The sequence below is a fragment of the Triticum dicoccoides genome, chromosome 7A (genome assembly GCF_002162155.2).
Source record: "Triticum dicoccoides isolate Atlit2015 ecotype Zavitan chromosome 7A, WEW_v2.0, whole genome shotgun sequence".
NCBI lineage: Eukaryota > Viridiplantae > Streptophyta > Magnoliopsida > Poales > Poaceae > Triticum > Triticum dicoccoides.
The window spans coordinates 643,804-665,533 of NC_041392.1; the positions used below are offsets into that span (position 1 = coordinate 643,804).

General features: G+C 48.6%; 3 long non-coding RNA genes across 6 annotated transcripts; 2 read left to right on the forward strand and 1 right to left on the reverse strand.

The window, feature by feature from the left end:
- The first annotated feature begins 218 nt into the window (after positions 1-218).
- On the forward strand, positions 219-16,881 carry LOC119329281. Of its 4 annotated transcripts, none has more exons than XR_005159393.1 (12): positions 219-669; positions 2,122-2,175; positions 2,300-2,324; positions 2,782-2,952; positions 3,081-3,257; positions 3,330-3,478; positions 3,899-4,166; positions 4,960-5,386; positions 5,473-5,508; positions 6,205-6,275; positions 7,191-7,476; positions 15,680-16,881. It is a non-coding gene; the product is annotated as an uncharacterized LOC119329281 (long non-coding RNA). The 4 variants fall into 4 exon arrangements; XR_005159394.1 differs by lacking the exon at positions 219-669 and adding an exon at positions 683-1,310; XR_005159392.1 differs by having other exon boundaries at positions 2,122-2,324.
- Positions 16,370-17,343, reverse strand: LOC119329282. Its single transcript, XR_005159396.1, has 3 exons — positions 17,247-17,343; positions 16,596-16,795; positions 16,370-16,503 (listed from the first exon to the last, which is right to left on the reverse strand). It is a non-coding gene; the product is annotated as an uncharacterized LOC119329282 (long non-coding RNA).
- A 2,432-nt stretch (positions 17,344-19,775) lies between these two features.
- LOC119329283 lies at positions 19,776-21,308 on the forward strand. The gene is made up of 2 exons (XR_005159397.1): positions 19,776-19,888; positions 20,134-21,308. It is a non-coding gene; the product is annotated as an uncharacterized LOC119329283 (long non-coding RNA).
- The last annotated feature ends 422 nt before the right edge of the window (positions 21,309-21,730 follow it).

A 21,730-nucleotide genomic window follows, 5' to 3' on the forward strand; every position in this document is an offset into this window, starting at 1 on the left:
TAGTGATTCAAAAAAAAAAATTACAATAACAAGTTGCCAGGTTCATGATGATATTGAACATATAAACCCGGAAGAACTGCTAGGCAGGACCAAGGCCTACACGTCGCCTTTAAATCGCTATTGCCACTGCCTGCAAATTCTGTACCCCGTCGAGGGCATTTTAGTCTTTTCACATTTGGGGTATAAAAAGCAGCCCGCCCAGCCCCGCACTCTCTGCTCTCTTTCCCGATCCCCTCCCACGAACCCTAGCATCCTGGTGCCGCCACCCCATCCTTCCCCGCGCCGCGAGCCCCTCCCTCCTCTTCGTTGCCACCGCTGTCTCTCCTCTTCCTCCCTGCTCTAGCCCCTCCAGGTCGTCGCTCGCGGTGGTTCCAGATCCTGCGCTGGTCGTCCCCATGGGTGAGGAGGGGAGGTTGGGTCTTCAAGGTTGGCGGAGGTGCAGGGGAGACCGGCAGCATGGGGAGCAGTGAGCCAGGAGCCAGGGACAGGCCAACGTCGGGGACAAGAAGCAGCGGGGCCAGCGGTCCGTCGCGGTGGTTTGGAGGGAGAGGGAGGAGGTTGGCCACGAGAGAAGAGCAGGCCGGCCCTGCTTCTTCATGGAGGATGTCCAGCTGCTCGTCCTCCTCGGCCTCTTCTCCAAGCGTCCATCCTATCGCAACTCAGCTTCAGGTACACAATCATACTTCTCTTCCTGATTTTTCTCTCTCCCTTTCTTCCAATCCCCTATTTTTGTTTCTCTGTGCCTGGAAAGTGTTTGATGAAAATCCAATAAGGCTGGAAGGGCAGTATTAATCTATGTTAGTCATCTGATTTCTTTTTTCTATTATTTAGTTCCAGTAGAAAATAACAAGTTGAGTAGACCGACTAGCTTTTTGCATTCTTTTTTCTATTATTTAGTTCCAGTAGAAAATAACAAGTTGAGTAGACTGACTAGCTTTTTGCAATTTAGGTATTGAAGAAGATCATCATGACTGCTTTTTCTTTCATGCAATAGTTCAGGTTTATTGTTCTTAGTTTTTCTGTAGTGGTTAATTTGATTGCTATGGATTAAAATCTAGAGCTACCTTATAATACTGCTTGAAAATAGCTTTGGCTCTTCACACATGGGAGTAATAGGACAGTTTGCGTTCCTAATTTTCTTTTCTCTGTATATGTACATAGTTTTCAGATTCTAATTGTTTGCTACTGAAGCTTATCTTTTTCTTTTTCGGAATTGGGTGCGTATGAACAATGCAACGGAGGTTATGTTAATTCCTAGAGTCTTATATGTTCTTTTGTCTCCTGGTGATTACTTTGAATGGCTGTGTGAGGTAATAGAGCTAATACCTTTTGTTTCTTCATCACTATAAACCGTGTCTGATTTCAAAACTGAGAGCCATAAAATATATGCATTAATCTCTCTTGATATTTTCCCATACGACCAACATTAATCTATGTTGATGTGTTCTATGCCAATTCATTGCCGATGGAGTGCCAACATTAATCGTATATAAAATTTAGTTCTAACTTGCAAAAATGTTCTGATTACTGTTTGTGTGTGTGTGGCTGCACATCTGTGCCGTTCCAACTGCTCCGTTCTTACTTTGAACACCGAGTTGAGCAGTGGATCACACGGGAAAAAAATCAAACCGCTTCAAATAAAGAAATACTCTTCTGAAACTATGCTCCTCTTAGGACAGACACACCTCCTGTGCATATGGTTGCAGGTTGTATCCATGCCAAGATAGCACCTTGTATGCATAATATGGACCATATTTTGAATATATGAAAAATCAATTTATTTAGTTTTCTTGCTGTCAGAATAAGAGCATGAAACCAACTTCCATCAAACACATATCTGCAGCATTATACTATGTACAGGGTGCAGATATATATATTTGTTGATCAAGCAATTCCCTTCTTCTGAGTAAACGACCAATATATGATTACCAATCACCCAATTTCCTCCCTATTTTTTATTGCAACATAACATATTGTATTCTCTGTTTTCGAATCATAGTGTAATCTGATGTGCGAACAGACATGCCTTTATTCACAAAAAAGTAGGCAGTGTAAGTGAAGAACACCTAAAACAGATGGAAAATGCAATTACAGACACACCGTCGTTCTATTTTTCTACAGGAACACAGGTTGCAATTCCAGTTTCATCGACGGACTCGCTCGCTGCTCTAGAAGGTGCTTTGGCTTGTTTCTCTGACCGATTTATTGGGACATCTCACATGGATCTTCATGCCTCATATACCTATTTTTTATTCTCTCGTCAATTCCACATGTCTGCTCGTCCATTGCACGGTACTAGATGGTCCCTGTTAAGTTAATTCGAGGTACATCCCATCAGGACTATTATTTGATTTGTTGGATTAATTTATTTCAGATAGCTTACTCCAGGTTGAATCTCTTTGTCATTGAAACTTCATTGAGAAGACAGACAACAATAAACTTTGCAAATGCGACCCTAGCTGTTCCAATATATTGCCGTATTATGGTTTTGTTTTATTTTTTATTGCTTCCTATTGTTTGCTTTGTTTGAACTGCATTTTATAGCCAGGTTTTTTTGTTGCTTTTATTTTGTTTAGGTGGGTTCTAAACCATTAAAGCAGAAAACATACTGTTTATAAGAAGTATACATAGTATTGTAGATTTATGTTCAGCAATTATCCAGAACGTTGACCTGGAGTCCTCCTTTTACATATTTGGTCTTCTTGGAATCAAGCAAAAATTACTAAGAAGCACATAACTGATTATTTCTTCTGCTTAGCCTCATTTTTGTTATGCACACAGGTGGGTAAGGTTTGAATCTCTATAAGACTCACAGTCAGGTACGACTGGAGGCATATTATGTAAGTGCATGTCTACTGTTATGAGGTTTCAGTTTTCGACTCTATGCAATTCTCGGTGCAAGGGCCCCCGCTTCCTTGTTGTGACGTTGCAGCCTCACCGGCCCTTCTGCAGGTATGCTAGCTCCTTCTCTCCTCTTCTTTCATACTGATGCAATTCCCTCATACTGATGCAAAAGGAGAGGTGCAAATCTGAAGACTATATAATAAATGTTAAATTTGCCTATTTTGGCCCTCTTGCAGGCAAGAGTTATGTCCAGATGAGCTAACCCTTTACTATCCAAACCTTCTGAAGGTCATTAGCTCTGATTCTTTGGAAAAAAGGTTGAGAGCTATACACAACAACGCTAAAGATGGAGCGGCCTGCCATGTATTAGGGCATACACATTTCTGTTGGGATTATGCGGTTGACAATATCAGGTACTAATCTAACCATTCTCTACAATTGAAATGCACAATTCTTATGCTAATGAGATAGGTCTTCCAAAACAGGTATGTACAAGCGCCTCTGGCATACCCTCGAGAAAGAAAGCGAAGGATAAATGGAGGCCAAGGATGGCTGCCGTTTTTTGTATATTGTGATGGCTTCAACCCTGAAACAAGAATAGAAGGGAGCCTGAGAACACTCAGCTTGCGCCATGGTTAGACAAATATTTTCAAAGTACTGCAGATCCCCTGTGTTTGCTAAACAAACTAGATAGTTTGTGTATGCGAGCAATTTATTCCTTTCAACTTTCATTATGTGTGCACAATTTCATCTTCAGTTCTGAAGTACATCTCTTCCATTCTACTTCAAGTTAGGTGTATCTCAGTAGGTATCAGGAGGATAGAATAACCAATACCCTTACTGGTCATTTAATTATGTGCACTATGGATGATCACAAATTATTATGAGTTCTATACACCAAATAATGCTTTCACTTTTTTGTTTAATGTAAAAAAATAGTTTTTCTATTGTTATTGCTTGATGTTCTGCAAGGTTCGGGTTCCTCTTAATTTCCTGGCACTATTGGTTTTGCTTGACAGTTATTTTGGTGCTTTACATCTAAGTTTAAATGTAGGCAGTCTGACTATTACAACAAGACAGAAGAGAGCCGGAGAACACTCAGCTTGCACTGTGGGTTGCCAAATATTTTTCAATATACTATGGACCCCCTGTGTTTGCTCGAGTGTATTGTACACCAAAATCATGAGAGCTCCACACATAAATTTTGCCCAGACTTACTATGTTCCTTCAAGTGTAAGCATTTGAAATTCTTGATGCATTTGAGACGGTGGAAACGAGAGAAGCTGGGATCGTAGCACTGACCATGACTGTGATTGCTAGAGGTAATATGTTAGGAGTTTCTCATGTTTATTCGCCACTTTTCAGTTTTCTAAATCTTTTTTGTGCTATCGGAGAGCTATTGTGTGTCAGACTGTTGTCATTAACATGGGACAAGCTTATTATTTATTATGTTTGGGTCTAAAGTTCTATAAACAGATCGGATTGACGGGTGGTCAGATCATCTGGTACAACAGAATCAGTGAGCAATGAACATTCAGTCCTGATAAAGTCTGGGTCGCAGTAGCCTTGCCACGACATGAGCTGCGATGATACCAAATTCCTCTTAATCAAAGCACCACTTTGAACTCAATGAACTAGGCACAGTACATCCCTGTGTTGAGGTCTCTGATGCAAGATGAACCATAGATTGTAGCCAAGGCATCAACCATGTCTACTGTGTTTGCTTTTCTTTGATACAATTTCACATTTGATTCGATGGTTTTACATCATGGTGCAGGCGTCCCTCACAAATCATTACCATGTTTATCGACAATTTGTTATTTGTGTTATTTGTCTGAATCGGTAAAAAGCTAGAAATATCTTTCCATTACCATAAATGCATCCTTCCTTTTTATGTACTGGAGTTTTCTTTAGGCCATTGTACAAAATAGGGGCCAATGCAGTTATGGACAGTACACTCACAATGATGATTCTATCTTCTTTAATATCTAATTGACGATTTTGAAAGTTCAATTATATATGTTCTGTGCACTGATTTTTGTAGACTGTTTAAATATATGCCAGAACGCAACTTCTAGAATTCGAAGTTTAATTGTATTTGCTCTGTTTTGGCAGCTCTAAGAGATAGACGGAGGTCTCAACTGGCTGGGAAGATTTGACAAGAGATGTGGAGATGGGGCACGGGGAGGGGAGGACGAGTCGGCCTGGAGGCCCCGGTTGTGGCTTCAACTAGGCAGGCTTGGGACTCGCGGTGGCGGGCGGCCTCACGCTGGAGCTGGTCCTGGCGGGCGGCCTCGGCCTCGTCCACACGGACTTCTCCTGGTTGTCGAACCGGTTGAGGTTGCAGCTCTTCTTCTCCGTATCAGTGTCGCCGTCATTTTTTCTTTTGCATGCGTCGCTTCGGCCGGCTTTGCTTTCCATGTCCTCGTGCTCTTTGATTTTCTTGTTCTCGCTTCTCTTTATCTTGTTGCTGCAGGGTCATCCAACTTCTTGTTTATCAGGTTACTGTTTGATAAAATGCAAGATATTTCTGTTTGGAAGGGTAAGATATTTCTTGCTCGTCTGCTGTTTGATAAAATGTCTCTGAGCTGAAATGTTTGTTCGTTGCTTCTTTCTCTTCCTGTCCAGGTTTCCTGACATACGGACCGGTCATACTTTTGCAAGGTTAGATGTGTTCTTATTGATGCACTTCATTGCTTCTTGCTACATGCTCTGTTTGCTTTGTTTCGTGGCCTACCACTTGTTCTTGTCTGGTGAGATTATGGTGCGCCTTGTCTTTTTCTGATGCAAGCTGAGTGGGTATGCGGGCTACTGTGTAAAATGTGCATGCATAACCGGCTGTAAAGGGGTCCAGTATATCATATAAAGAGCAGCAGCAAATGCTTATTATGTTCCATTAAAGCAGATTAGAAGATTGTTTAGTTTGGGTAATTTTATTAATTGCTTTTTTTCTCCTAACTGACCGAACTGGCTTTATCCAAAAAGAAAACGAGCAGGCTTCATTAGCTTAGATAGGAGAATTTTTTAAAATGCTGTGGTTATAGAGTTGTGCTCGGTTTGCTTCTTTTGGTCATTCTTGATATAAGCAATTGGGTAGCGTTCCTGTTTACACATATAAGGAATGGATTGCTAGGAATGAGTTTATCAGAGCCTACTGGAATGCACGCCCTCTGTCCCTGTTTTTGTCTCTGTAGCTAAACTTGAGAATTGTACACTATGGTATATAAAGTTAGTTGCTGAGTTCACATGCAGTTATGAAAGTTAGAGCACATACATGCTTTATTTTACTTCCTTTAATACAGGGCATTCTATAATTACTAAGAACTGATTTGTTGAAGTGTGCCTCCCTAATTTGTCCAGATACATGCGAGGATTGTTGTGTCCAACCTGCACAAGAATGCCAAGAAGTCCTCGGAGACGTAAGCCATGATGTATGTTTCTACCATGATTTTTTTCGGTTGGATTTCGTGGATTTAGGTGTTGAAAAATTATGGGCTGTGGATGGCTGCTTCTTTGTGGCTTCCAAATTTGAAATGTTTGTTTGAGAGTTAGTTTAGTTTCTGTTATGGATTCACAGCTTCTCACATGTACCATCCTCTTAGACCTTTAGATTTCCAAAGAAACAAAATGAAGATATCATGGAATGGTCTCAATAGTACAGCTTAAAGCTTTTCATGCTTTATATTTTCTTTGAAATTTGCTCGTTAAGAATCATGTATCTATGTTAGATTCGGTGAGAAAAGACGGCTTCCAAGCAGAGGATGCGCGAGTGTTGGCCACATTTGGTTTTTGACTTGGGTGTCTAAATATTCTCACCATACTTGGCTCCCTCTCGGCCTTTGCATCATTGGCGCAACGAGTCATCTAGTGGTAAATAAGCTGGCTAGGAAACACGCTTCAGTGGGGTAATAGAAATACAGGAAGGATACACACACAAAAATCTCACTCAAGCTGGCTCAATTTCTACTTTCACTTGACAAGCTATTATTAGGCATCACCTGAATTTATTTTCCTGCGCATGCACTCCTCCAAAAGCATATTTTCTCACACAAGCCGCCACCGTCCGGTCGGACCACTGTCCGGCCCGTACGTCTCGTGCCAATCATCGATTTCATCATAAGCAGTGCCAGCCAGGCTAGACAAATGAAAAAGGTTAATGAGCTGAATGGTCTAAATCTACTTATTTATTTACACTACATAGCGAGATTAACATGCAAATTATGTGCATAAATATATGAATACAGTAATTAAACTGTGCAGTTGCACATACCAGCGGCAGAGTGGCTGCTGTATCTCGTTGAGCTCGGGGCACCACCTTATATTCACTTTCTTTACTTTATCAACAGCTGCTGCACCACCAATGGACTGGAGGCCTGGACAGGACGTAATGCTGAGTTTCTTCAGCACCGGCGGAGAACTTGCCATGTTGCTATTGGCGAGGTTGATACATTCTATGCCCTCGCAACACCCCACACGGAGATTCTTAAGAGAGGATGGTAATATCACTACCCTCCGCGAAATCCAACTTAAAATGACAACCTATAATTAGCAGATCTTTCAACCCCTCGAGCCTATCAACACAGAGGGACATTAACTCTCCACAAAAGAAAACCCAAATGGTCTTCACGCCAGGTACACAATCTCGCTTCAGCAATTCATCCATTCTGAGTAATTTGGGGCACCTCTCAATACGTATCTTGGCAAGGGATGAGAATCCTTTAACATCGCTGTTGCTACTTGCTTCTGTCGGATTTCGGGTTCCGGCAGACCCTTAAGGTTCGAAAACTGGGGTGCGCGCGGAGATTACGTCTTCTACCTCTCCGTCTCGTAAAGATCTAGGCTACTGAAAGAACTGCATAAGAGACACAAGGTTTATACTGGTTCGGGCCACCGTTGCGGTGTAATACCCTACTCCAGTGTGTGGTGGGTGAATTGCCTCTTGGGGCTGATGATGATGAATAATATAAGGAAGAACAGCCTCGCGAGGGTCTGTTTTTGGCTGGGGTGATGAACTGCTGGGAGGAGTTCAGCCACCTTTCTCTCTCTCTCTCTCACACTCACTCACTGCCTACTGCCTCCTTACTGCCCCCTTACTGCCCCCCTTGCTATGTGGGTGACTGGTCCTATTTATAGAGGCCCTGGTCCTCTTCCCAAATATCGAGCGGGAAGGGAGCCAACAATGGCGGGCTAATTCGAAGGGGGATAGCAAGTATCAGCTATCTTGACAAAAGTAGTCTTCGCCTGCGCAAAGCTCTGGTGATGACGCCGTCTTGGGCTCCACGGTGACCTCCGTCTCGTAGTCCTCCTGGTCTTGGTCTTGTTGCACCGAAATGGCAACCTTTGCCTGATGCCTCGGTACTCCGCGGCTGCGCTTGCTCCCTTTGCACCAAAGAGGAAAGGAGGACGCTGCGCGGGCTGGCACCCGCCTGGCGCCCTGAGTCGTCATGGCTTACGTCACGGGCTTCTCGTGAGGTACCCCGCCATGATCTCTCCGCCTCCTCGTGAGCCAGCCTGATGAGGCCGCGCCTGAGGAAGCTCCACGTCGTCCGCCCCGCGAGGCTTGGCCCCTCGCGAGGGTCTTGAGTCTTGTGTTGATGAAGATGAGCCGTGCTGACCCCCTTTGAGCCACGCCGCAGGCCGCAGGCAGGCAAGTCTGGGGACCCCCGTTCCCAGAACGCCGACAGTAGCCCCCGGGCACAAGGCGTGCCCGGACTTGGCCGTGCCGAGAGGCGAAAGGGTAAGGACGAAGCGCCGCGGGCCCTAACAGCCTGCGGCCTTGGGCGCCGCGTGGCGGTTGATTGGACGTGGGCGTCTCCACTTCCCCACGACGCCTTGGTGATCGCGCGAGTTGGACAAGTCCCTGCATGCAAATCGTGTCATGATTACCTGCGACCGTGGAGGCCGGTGGTTGGCCTTCGCCGGCTATAAGTACGGAACTGCGCGTGCCCTTCCAGTCCATCCCTCCTTGCTTCTCCTTCTTCCCGATCCTTGCTCCGTCTTGCCGCGATGGCTCCGATTCGCCGGTTCTCTGCAGCGGAGAAGGGAAAGGCCCCTCGAGAGGGACCAGACCCGCTCCCGCCGAAGAAACGGCTCGCTCTTCGCGGCCGGGACGAGGAGGACCGTCAGGTGGTGTTGAGGCCTCGGTGCGAGCGGTCTCCGCCGGGGTTCCCGCTTCCCTTGTATGCCCACGTCGAGGGCCTCGAAGGGGTCGATGCCGATCCCCGCGGTCAGTGCCGTCGTCGGCGCCGACGGGTCACGAAGGTGTGGGTTGTTCCTCCTGGGGTCCACGCCGAGGGCTCCTCCCAAGAGTTCGTGCTCTTGAGGATGTCACCCTTGGCCTTGGCCCCACGGCCGAGGCCAAGGCGCGTGTCCTGTCTTCTGCTGCACTGACGCGGGTCTTCACCCACATCTACCTTCACGACCCCAGCGCCGACCTCGACAGCCTGTTGGAGCCAGTAAGCGGCGATGGTGCTGCCGCCACTGCCGAGGCCGTGAAGGGTCGCGCGGAGGCTCTGCTGGGGAAGTTCCGGGCCTTCAGTACCAAGTCGAAGCAGGATGCTTCCGGTCCTGCTGCTCCATGAGGCGGGGCCACCCGCGCTGCTCCACCGCCGCCAAGTGACTCCGCTACTGCTCCTGTCTTGCTTTTAATTCCTGCACATGCATCATGCCTTGGGGAGGCGTTTAAACTCGCGTTTGGTATGGAGACGACAGTATGGACTGTAATATTTGCTTTTAAATTCCTTGAATTTTATGCTTTTCTTCCCTACTTGCTTGTGTTCTACGCTCCCGGCCCCGCGCGTACCTCACCCAGCATTAGCCCCGACCGGAAACCAGGACGGGACCAAAGGAGTGAGGGGCTACGGAGCCAGTTAGGCTCCTAAGTCGCGATGCTCAGGAGTCCCTCTTGGCGCACGAACAACAAGTAGGGAGGTGTGATGTAGGTGGATCTTCCGTTTTACGTCTGCAGAGCCCGACTCCGCGCGTACCTCACCCAGCATTAGCCCCGACCGGAAACCAGGACGGGACCAAAGGAGTGAGGGGCTACGGAGCCAGTTAGGCTCCTGAGTCGCGATGCTCAGGAGTCCCCCTTGACGCGCAAACAACAAGTGATGAGGTGAGATGCAAGTGGGACCACTGTTCTACGTCTGCAGAGCCCGGCCCGCGCGTGCCTCACCCAGCATTAGCCTTTCGGAACTAAGGAGTGAGGGGCTACGGGACCAGTTAGGCCCCTGAGTCGCGATGCTCAGGGGTCCCCCTTGACGCTCAAACGGCCTTCATACCTTGGCTCCGCTCGGGGAGAGACGCGCGGCGAACCAGGCCCGAGGGGCCTGGCTGGGTGGCGTACGTCTGGGCATGACCCAGGCGCAGCCCCCGTGCCCAGCCCCCTCGCGCGGCGCTCCCGAGGGGAGGCGTTGCGGTGAGGCTAGACACTGAGCTCTGGGCTCCCTGAGGTTGATGCGGCCCGGGGGCCACCCTCAGTTGTTTATCACCAGCGCGGAGCATAGCGCTTCCGCATGTGTACGGGCATAGCCGCTCCTCGGCAGTGTCGTCAGCCAGCGCGGAGCATGGTGCTTCCACTGGTACGCGGGAGGGGGCTCCCCTTCGGGAGGAGCCCCCGGGGCGTGTACAGCCCCGCCCTGACACGTGGCCGGCACGGTAGGGTTAGGTGAGGTGTATCTGGGCACCCGTGAGCCAGCGCGGGACTCACGGGCCCTACCTCTAGGCGGGTTGCGCCTGGCACTGGGCCTTATCTTGTGCTGTGTTCCTGCAAATTTGGTTAGATGCCGGCACTCTACGTTCTCGGGTCCCGGCCCTTGAGCTTGTCTCAGCCGTCGCTGGTATGCCAGGTCGCGATGCCGTGGACATGGCCAGAGGGTGAGGGCTGGAGAGCCAGTAAGAGCCCTGACTCGCGATGCTTAGGTACCCCCCCTTTAACGTGCAAGTGGTCGACATGGAGAAGAAGGGGTGCCGTGGACAGTCATCAAGTAATCAAGCATGATGGGCGAATGCATAAACGCAAGGGAGATACATGCCGCTGGGCCTAGCCCGAACGACTTGGGGACGATGCAGCCCGAGGGGCGCCCCCAACAAAGCAAGCTAACAACATGAAATAAAAAGGATACATACCGCAGGGACGGACCCACGCGGCCTGGGAATGATGCAGCCCTGGGAGGGCGCTCCCAGCTGGAAATAAAACTGGTAAGATGTCACCTGAAGGTGTTGAGGGCGAAGGGGTGTTGGTGCAGCAGACTCGGTGGGCTGCGGAAGCCGATCCTCATGAGCCCCCAGGCCCGGGGGCCTCGGGAGGCTCCGGAGGCACTGGTAGCTCTTCGTGAATCATCTCCATCTCCGCCAAGGCTGCGGAACGCCTGTCTTTTTGAGCCTCCATGATGCCCCTCATGAGGCGCTGGCACGTAGCAACCGCGCTCGGCAAGCCGTAAGGCATGCGAACGTAGCTGTGGGGCGGACCCCCGCAACGCCCCACTCGTGAGGGCCAGAGACGCTCCATCGTAGCGACTTGGTTGAGCCCTGGTACGTCGATGCAGACACGCAGCCCACCATCCTCGCCTGGATGGGGAGCCACAGCCGGTAGACGGCGGAAACCCCTCATGACTCTTGATTTCTGTAGTTCTTGAATGGCCTTGTTGACGAACTCCTGTGGGTCTGACCTTCCTTACCTCGCTCCTTCTTGAGGGAAACGTACTTCGTAACACGCCTCCATGTGGTGCCCAAGCGCCTCCCTCGTGACCCTGGCAAGGTCGGTGGCCCTCCAGGGGAGAGCCCCCGAGCCCTGCCTGAGGAGGGCGCCGGGCGCGCTTTCCTATGCGATGGAAGGAGGTTCCCCCTGAGCAGATGCGGGCCCTGAGGGGCCCGCCTCCCGAGGGGCCGGTCCGGACGATGTCTTCTTCTTCTTGGGGGTGGTCTCGGGAAGCCTCCTGCTTCCGCGATCCGGGTCTTCCAGTGACGCGGCCTGAAAGGCTCGCTCCAGGGAACACTGCATCCTTTTCTTCACAGGGCACCATGATGACTCCGCCACTCCCTGGCATCTTGAGGACGTTGTAACCATGGTGAGTTACGGCCATGAACTTGGCCAGCGCTGGGTACCCGAGGATGGCGTTGTACGGCAGGCGGATGTGGGCGACGTCGAAGTCGATGAGCTCGGTGCGGTAGTTGTTGCGTGCCCCGAAGGTGACTGGGAGGTGGACCTGCCCAATCGGGACCGTGGAGCCGTCGGTGACTCCGGAGAAGGGCTTGGTTGGCTGAAGCTGGTCGTAGGGCACTTGGAGATTGTTGAACGTTTCCACGGACAGGACGTTGAGCCCTGCCCCACCATCGATGAGGGTCCTGGTGACCAGTACATTGCTGATGACTGGGGAGCAAAGTATCGGGAGGACTCCGGCTGTGGCCGCACACTTGAGTTGATCCGCTGAGCTGAATGTGATGGCGCATGCCGACCACCTGAGAGGGCGCGTTGCTTTAAGCCTGGGGAGGACTGCATTCACTTCGCGGGCAAACTGCTTGAAGATGCGTTGGGAGGCTGGGGCTTGAGCTCCGCCCAGGATGCATGCGATTGCGCGTGGCTCCTGGAAGCCCCTAGCCCCTTCATCTTGATGGCGGTCCTCATTCCTCCTTAGCTGAGGCGGCAGTGGAGGGAGGTCTGCGTTGCCCTGTGGGCGATCCTCACGAGGCTGATCCCTCTAGTCCCCCTCGTGAGGCAGGTCTCGCCAGCGATCCTCGCGAGGTTGATCGCGCCACCCTTGGCGCGGGCCGCGGTCTTCCCAGCGTCCTGCGCTTCTTCCTCCTCCTCGGCCGCAGCCCCGATCGGCGCGGTCGGGACGACGGCCGATCCTTCCTTCTCGCACGGCGCGGAGTTCTTGGCATTCGTTGGTGTTGTGGGTGTGGAGGTCGTGGTACACACAGTACCGGTTGCCCCTGGAGGACTCAGGCAGATCTTTGCCCCGCTTGGTGTCTGGTTCTGCCGCGAGCACGGCAGCCCCCTTGCGCTTCACGTCCTTGGCCTTGGGCTTCTTCTCCTCTGGGTCTGCGGCAGGCAGCTCGAGGAGGGAGAGGCGTCCCTCCTCAGCCCTGGCGCACTTGGTCGCCAAGTTGAACAGCTCCAGGGAGGTGCACAGGTCTTCATGCATCACCAGCTCCTCCTTCATCTTGACGTCGCGCACACCATTGGAGAAGGCCAAGATGATGGCCTCCTTGGACACCTTGGGGATCTTGAGGCGCGCACTGTTGAAGCGCTGGATGTACTTTTGCAGGGTCTCTTCGGGTTGTTGCTTGATGCGGCGCATGTCGCTCACGGCGGGTGGCCGATCGCGAGTACCTTGGAAGTTGGCGATGAAGCGGGTGCGCATCTGGTCCCAGGAAGAGATCGTGCCTGGAGCTAGATTCAGGAGCCAGGTGCGAGCTCCTTCCTTGAGCGCCATGGGGAACCAGTTCGCCATGACCTTCTTGTCCCCGCTGGCAGCTTCGATGCCCAGCTCATAGAGCTGGAGGAACTCTGCAGGGTCAGTCGTGCAGTCATAACGAGGAGGCAGGTCTGGCTTGAACTTGCCGGGCCATGCGACGCTACGTGGCTCGGTGGTGTAGGCACGGCAGCCTGCGGTGGCCACGAAAGGCTTCGGCTGGTGGAGAGCTCGGTCTTGAGGGTCCCCACGCGCTGCAGCTAGGAGCAGCGCGGGGTCTTGGCATGCCGGAGCTGGAGCAGGGTCGCGGCGTGCCGGAGCAGGGAGCGCCCGGGCAGCTTCTTGCGGGCGAGGGACTTCTTGGCAGCTCCGTTCTTGCTGCGTTGGCACCTAACGGAGCGGGTCCCGCCCAGGAGCCACGCGCCTTGGAGCCATGGTGTCTTCTTGGAGAGGAGGCGGCTGGTACGCCCCCGGAGCTTCGTTGCCCCCGCGGGGCGGGGTGTGGCACAGCGGAACGGACGGCGCGGGAGAGCCCCCTGCGGCGCGGACGAGCTCGGCGACGCGGTCGAGCCACTCTTCGTAGACGTCGTCGACGGGACGGTAGCGCAGGAGCTCGTTTGCCGCGATGAGCGCAGCTCGAGCCTCCAAGGGTGCGCGGAGCGCGCGGGACGAAGAACCAGCTGGTGTGAGCGATGGAGTAGCGGTGCGGCCGTCTTGCCGCACGGATGGATGCTGAGACGACGCTTGCTGCTCGCCCCCTGCCGGGCTGGTGGCGGCGTTGATGGCGGGTGACGGGGAACGACGAGGACGTCCGCCGACGGGCACCGTCTGGGCGACGCGGGAAGCGATGGCGGCCCGACACTCGGCGCGGGCCCGACGAGCGTCGGACATGGATGCGACGATCGGAGGAGAACGGGGCGGTGGAAGACGAACTCCGGCGCACCCCTACCTGGCGCGCCAAATGTCGGATTTCGGGTTCCGGCAGACCCTTAAGGTTCGAACACTGGGGTGCGCGCGGAGATTATGTCTTCTACCTCTCCGTCTCGCAAAGATCTAGGCTACTGAAAGAACTGCATAAGAGACACAAGGTTTATACTGGTTCGGGCCACCGTTGCGGTGTAATACCCTACTCCAGTGTGTGGTGGGTGGATTGCCTCTTGGGGCTGATGATGATGAACAATACAAGAAAGAACAGCCTCGCGAGGGTCTGTTCTTGGCTAGGGCGATGAACTGCTGGGAGGAGTTCAGCCACCTTTCTCTCTCTTTCTCTCACTCACTCACTGCCTACTGCCTCCTTACTGCCCCCTTACTGCCCCCCTTACTATGTGGGTGGCTGGTCCTATTTATAGAGGCCCTGGTCCTCTTCCCAAATATCGAGCGGGAAGGGAGCCAACAATGGCGGGCTAATTCGAAGGGGGACAGCAAGTATCAGCTATCCTGACAAAAGTAGTCTTCGCCTGCGTAAAGCTCTGGTGATGACGCCGTCTTGGGCTCCACGGTGACCTCCGTCTCGTAGTCCTCCTGGTCTTGGTCTTGTTGCAGCGAAATGGCAACCTTTGCCTGATGCCTCGGTACTCCGCGGCTGCGCTTGCTCCCTTTGCACCAAAGAGGAAAGGAGGACGCTGCGCGGGCTGGCACCCGCCTGGCGCCCTGAGTCGTCATGGCTTGCGTCACGGGCTTCTCGTGAGGTACCCCGCCTTGATCTCTCCGCCTCCTCGTGAGCCAGCCTGATGAGGCCGCGCCTGAGGAAGCTCCACGTCGTCCGCCCCGCGAGGCTTGGCCCCTCGCGAGGGTCTTGAGTCTTGTGTTGATGAAGATGAGCCGTGCTGGCCCCCTTTGAGCCACGCCGTAGGTCGCAGGCAGGCAAGTCTGGGGATCCCCGTTCCCAGAACGCCGACAGCTTCAGAAACGATTGATGTAAGATTGTCGCAAGAATCAATATATAGTTCCTCCAGGGATGGAAGATTGCTTCTCCACAAATGCAGGGGAATATATGTCAACGATTCGCAGCCAATTATGCCCAAACGAGTGAGGGAGGTGAGGTCAAGGAAGCACCTCACAAAGTGATCCATGAAATTGCCTGATCTATCAAGGGTTAGCCTTCTAAGACAAGTAGGTACTAGGTAGGACCACCAAGCCTCGCCAATTGATTTGACCACAAGCTTTTATGATTAACTCTTCAAGACGATTAAGGTTGTCTGAACGTGTTGTATTATCAACTGATCCCTCCAACGGGGCAAAGAATGGTATGCTCTTCAAGTTGTCACACTTAAGAAATTCAAGGGAACGTAACATTGGCAGCAGGTTGGGCTGGAGCCAGCTAGGACAAGATTCACCTCCGTAACCCTTTACACACAAATGTTGGAGATTCCAGTGAGGTAATATTTACATCTGGTTTTCCATCATCTTCACCGTCTCAGGACTTTGCGAACCGGACCAATCTAGGCAGAGTTTCCCAGAGTGGTCCTTGTTATAAGCAAAACCCTTTGAATTGATTTTCTGTAAACTGAGGGAATCACTGAAGTCTGGGGGAAACCTTTCAATCAAGCAACTGCCACACTCTACCTTTTTGAGACGATGCAAACGACAAACTGACGAAGGAAATGTGCAGGAAGTTGGACTTCCAAGAAAACGAAGGTAACACAGATGCTTTGAGTTGCCCATGCTCTCTGGTAGCTGTACCGCGCCGGAAAGTTTAATACTCAGTACACGGATTTTCAGCAGTTCCTTGAACCAACATTTTACACGGGCTCAAAATCTTCTGCACTGCTATATGATTCATCACATACCAGGGACCTCAACTTTTTCTTGTTGCATATGCTCTTCAATTCAGAACACTGAGCTTCTCCTTTCGTGAATATGGACAGATGGCGGACATTTGAAGGAACATTATCAAGGTCACTCGCATGCTTTATAATGAAGCACTCATCAGTTGAGACTAGTTGTGCCGTATCATGCATCAGATCATGAATTACATACTCATCAGTTGAGACTAGTTGTGCCATATCATGCATCAGATCATGAATTACATGCTCATCAATATGTGGCGATGCTCTCTGAAAGAATGAACGATTTGCAAGGGCATCAAAGCACATTGATGCTTCTTGGGGCCCCTCCACATATCCCTGTGCAATCCAAATATCAGCTAGAAAATCCCTCCCAAATTTGTGATCCTTGGGAAACATTGCTCAGATTGAGAAGCATACCCATTGAATATGGCGAAAGCCATGGCCACAACTGAGCACTGTTGAAATCGATCGTATAAAACAACATTAAGCTATCGAAAACAGGTAATCATCTAGAAAGGCGAGAGACACAACATGAAGTTGTAGTTACCTTGTTTATTTGCCGATTTGATGGCTGCTTGTTAGTGGAGAGATGCTTCTTGTTCAGAGTGGTTGGTCAGTGAGTGACTAGATAGATACCCAGCTCTCTGGCCAAAACAAAGGCAATGACGATGGGGGGTGCTGCTGATCTCAGATGCCTTCTGATGTAGTTTTGCAGTTATGCTCTCGCGAAGGGCAGACTTATCATGTCTGAAGTGGCAAGTATTATAGAAAGGTGTAAGAACGAAAGAGCAACAATATATATTGTATATTTATTGAAGCGAAGTATTCCTTTTTGCTACTAAGCCATGTTTTATCTCCTAATAGCCCCTTTTCTCTGTTTAGGACTATGTGCGTGAAGAAAAGAAAAGAAAAGAAAAAAAACTAATAATGATTGCCAAGCGAACTACTAGTACGTACTATATATACTCCTTTATTTGAATAAGAACTACTTATTATTAATAATATTCATATATACATACAGCTCGTTTGTTCACAGCAGGGGCTGCTATGAATTTCCCCTACTACGTAAGATCTACTCTACTCTACTCTAGTAGGCAGGGCTGAATTGAAGCCAGTCATCCTATCCAAAAGAGTTGGTCTATCAATCAACCTCCAAGAACACACAGCACACCATCAGTGCCACAAGCTAGAGACATACCTTCCAGCCTCCTCCTGTCCGCGGCGCAGGCAACAAGGCGATCTCCCTCCTCCCTCCGCTCTATGGCCGATGCCGCCTCCCTCCAGATCTATTCTGGTGAAGGCCATTGACTCGGAAAGGCACCAAGTTTATACCAAAGTTTATACCAAAGGCTTTCGTGGAAACACCCACCAAAGTGCCCCAGTGCGTTACACGTTTAAAGTGACTCACGCCTCACCTACAAAGCGAGGAAGATTCACACTTTGTCTCCAAAGCCGGCAGATACTAGTATTATTTTTATCGAGGGCATAAACTAGGGTGGTTCACGAGAAAAAGTAAATTGAAACACCTACGTTGATTATTTCTCTCCATTGCAAGCTATCACTAGTGTGCCTCATCAATAAATGGAATATAGAGACTCTAGTAGACATGCATCTCTATTTTTCACTCCAACTTTCTAAGCTTTTTACACCGGACCACACCTTTTCTCCGCAAGCACCCCGTCTCCTGCAGAGGATCCCGCATCACCATCCGGACCTATTTCTCCTGAAGTCCGATCCTAAATGAAATATGGGACATCATCCTGGGGCTATGCATTGACCGTGCCCTAAATGACCCTGGAGGAACTAAATTCGTCCACTGACTCCCTAAAAACCTATTTCAACGGCAAGCCCCCGAATTCGCACGCCTCACACAGAAACATGTAGTTTAAATAAGATATGCCATTCCGTAGGATGGTATGCATATGACAGTGCAAAAAATTAAAAGAAGGATGCAAAACACCGCATTTGTTCCAAAAAGTGAGAGAAATCACCCTTATATTATTTTTGTCAGGGGCACTCATACACCTAGTTACTAATTCAATGATTATTGCACCCAAACTATATATGTCAGACTTGAATGAAATTTTGCCAGTGTTCTCATACTCCGGCACGAGATATCTTCTGCAAGAAAAGACGATCGTGTGACGCATTATGACAAAAAGTAAACATAGGAATGTATAACAGAAACATGTCAATTAAATAGTGGTTCTTCTGAAGCATATATTACCTTGTTCCGAACCGTTGACCCCTAGTATGTGAGTTTTCATTTAGTCTTGACAAACCAAAATCGGTAATTTTTGGAATCATATCATCATCTAGTAATATGTTTGCTGGTTTAAGGTCCATATGAATAATATTTTTTCCCTTGAGATGGCACAAGCCTTGCAAACTCCAGCGATTATGTCATAGCGTGTTTCCCATTCATGTCCCCTTAATTCATCTATAGAAGAATAAATACATAGAAAAAGTGAGACCAAGCAATGATGGAACATTTCTGATTCAAGTATGTCCCTAACTGGTGGCCATGACTTGAAAACTGAGCACTGTTCAAGGCAATAAGGCAAAGAAGTAAAGAAGAGAAGAGCTGCATCGAACGCAACAAGATCTTATCTTACCAGTAATATGCTTATCAAGGCCCCCGTTGCTGATGTACTCGAAACAGAGTAATCTTTCTCTTACGCTGACCAATTTAATTTCTTCTGACCCAGCCTCTTGTATCGATGTCTGATATGAATTACTCCCTCCGTTCCAAATTACTCGTCGTGGTTTTAGTTCAAATTTGAACTAAAACCACGACGAGTAACTAAAACCACGACGAGTAATTTGAAACGGAGGGAGTAGAACAGAAGCCTAGAAAGCAGACTACATTTTGACGACAAGGACGAAAATGTATCTGGATGTTACTAAAACACAAGTTGTGTGATGAATTTGTGTCATTTTCAAGTTGTTGTATGAAGTTGTACCCACTATGCAAGTTTGTGTACCTCAGATGCAATTAACTCTACTTCCTTTGAGAGCATGGTTTATTAGATTAGTTTCCCTCATATTTTGGGTCATAAATTAAACAAAGATTTGACTAGCAAAATATAAGTGATAATGTGTCACAAAAATTATATTGTTGGAAATATGTTTGTAATGATACTCCTTAGCTCATTGGCATAACTTTTTATCAACTTTTCCTCCATAAAAAAAAAGTTCAACACTCTCATTTGGTCTAGAAGGAAGAAGAGGCCAGGTAACTAAATCAATATCAACTTATGAATAGTGGTATTACCAAGAGAGTTTAGCATGCTTGATTGGCATTCCTTTTGCATGCGTACTAAAATACGAGCAGTGTTTATGCTGCCTATAGATGTGCCTCGTTCTGCTAATCAGTTCGAGAACTGGAGCTTCACGTACAAGGAACTCAAGGTCATTACCAATAACTTCAACACTGTAATCGGAAGGGGTGGATTTGGCCCTGTGTATTTTGGCTATTTGGAGAATGGAACTCCTGTTGCAGTGAAGATGCTGTCAAAGACATCTTCACAAGGTTATGCAGAATTTTTAGCTGAGGTACATGTAGTCAGTCATGTACATTTACCGCTCAAGAAAATAAGTATCGGTGTATCAGATATCATACAGTACATATTGCCGGTTTATGAATTATCATATCCATACCGCAGGCTCAGCACCTAGCGAGGGTCCATCACAAGAACTTGGTGTCCTTAATTGGTTTTTGCAGGGATAGAAAACATCTAAGCCTTGTCTATGAGTACATGGATGGAGGAAACCTGCGGGACCGGCTCAGACGTTAGTAACTTTTGCCCCACTCCCACATCATTCTGCGTGAGTACAAAGGTAAGTTCAGCATGGTACAGGCCTCAACCGTGAGACAAATTAGTTACCCAATGTTAGCTAGGTAAAATAGTAAAACATTGTTTCTTAGTTATTACTATAGCATCAAGAGAATTTGGTTGCTTGCAAAATACTTGAAAGCTGGTTTACGAATGAATACTTGAAAAATAGTGGTCTACTAGTGCAACAGGTTACCAGCCCTCCCTTCAAAGTTGAACTGGTTTATCTAATTTACTTTTTGTTGACAGGTCAAGAATCCTCTAACTGGCTGCAACGCCTTAAGATCGCATTGGACTCTGCCTACGGTATGCTGCAAGTTTCCTTTTCTTTTTCACATGTGGGCTGTTGTCCATATACCATATCCCTTCAATGCTAGAAATCATCGATGTTTTGATTGTGTAGACATCATCTAAGTTTAAACGTAGGACTGGAATACCTGCACAAATCCTGCAGCCCACCCTTGATTCATAGAGACGTGAAGACTGGAAATATCCTACTTACTTCAAATCTGGAGGCAAAATTAACGGATTTTGGCCTTACAAGGGCTTTCAGCAGTGGTACGAGAACACACACAACCATCCAACCAGCTGGTACCCTAGGTTACCTGGACCCAGAGTATGCATGCACGTTCTTGACCCTGATTTTTCATATTTCTGTTGAAACAACTGTTGCACATAGCTTGCCCCTACTAACTTTTTGTTTGAGTAAAATGTGAGACTTAGCTCTGAGCAGGTACTACGCGACCTCTCATCTGAGTGAGAAGAGTGACGTGTACAGCTTTGGCGTCGTTCTGCTGGTGCTCATCACAGGCCAGCCAGCCATCATCATCATCAGCGACACAGAGAGAACCAACATCTCTCATTGGGCACGCCACAGGCTCTCTGACAGTGTGACCGACCCGACGGTAAGAGGAGACTGCGACATCAACTCTGTGTGGAAGGTGGCGGAGCTGGCCCTGCGGTGCACGGAGCACACAGGGCGGGACCGGCCGACGATGGTGGAGGTCGTGGAGGGGATCAAAGAGAGCTTGCAGCTGGAGACCTCTTTGCGCTCCAGGAGATGCAGCTCGGATGGAACAGGCGGTTCGGAGTTTTCGGACGGCGAGACTGTTGGTGCGCTCGAGACAGAACTAATCGGAGAAACATCAGCGCATTAACATTCCTGGATTAGATTTACTTTGGATCGCTAGTTGAGGCGTGGTTTGGTAATTTGCACTGTATGGCTTGGAGGTGTATGACCAATATTACTCATGCTGGGAAACACGTTAATTGTTTTTATTTTTATTTTACGGGAAAAACACGTTAATTATTTGGCAGATGACACGGTCGGAAGAAGAGGATCGACACGTTATTACTCACTAGCAAAAGGGCCCGTGCGTTGCAACGGGAGATTTTTTTTTCATAATCGTCAATGGTCATGACCACATTTTGTTGCATCATCGAGATAAACTATCACTCTCAATCTCGTGAAATCATGAATAATATTTAAAATCATGAACATTTTTTAAAACTCGTGCATATATTTGAAATCATGAACATTTTTTAAATTTGTGAGCGCTTTTACAATTTTCTGAAAATTTTCTAAAATCAAGAATATATTTTGAATTCATGAAAATTTTATACTATTTGCAAGTATTTTTTATTTTCTATTTTATTTTATGTGCAAATGGACGAACCAAACGACAGATGAAAATCTTGTAATAAGTGACGTACAAAAAAGGGGAGTAAGAAACTTCCGTACCTTTAATAGAAAAGAAAAGTACTAATTAAGGGTAAAACATAAAATAATTTTAAAAATAATTAACATGCAAGACAACATTATATTTAGAATCTGCAATTTCTTTTT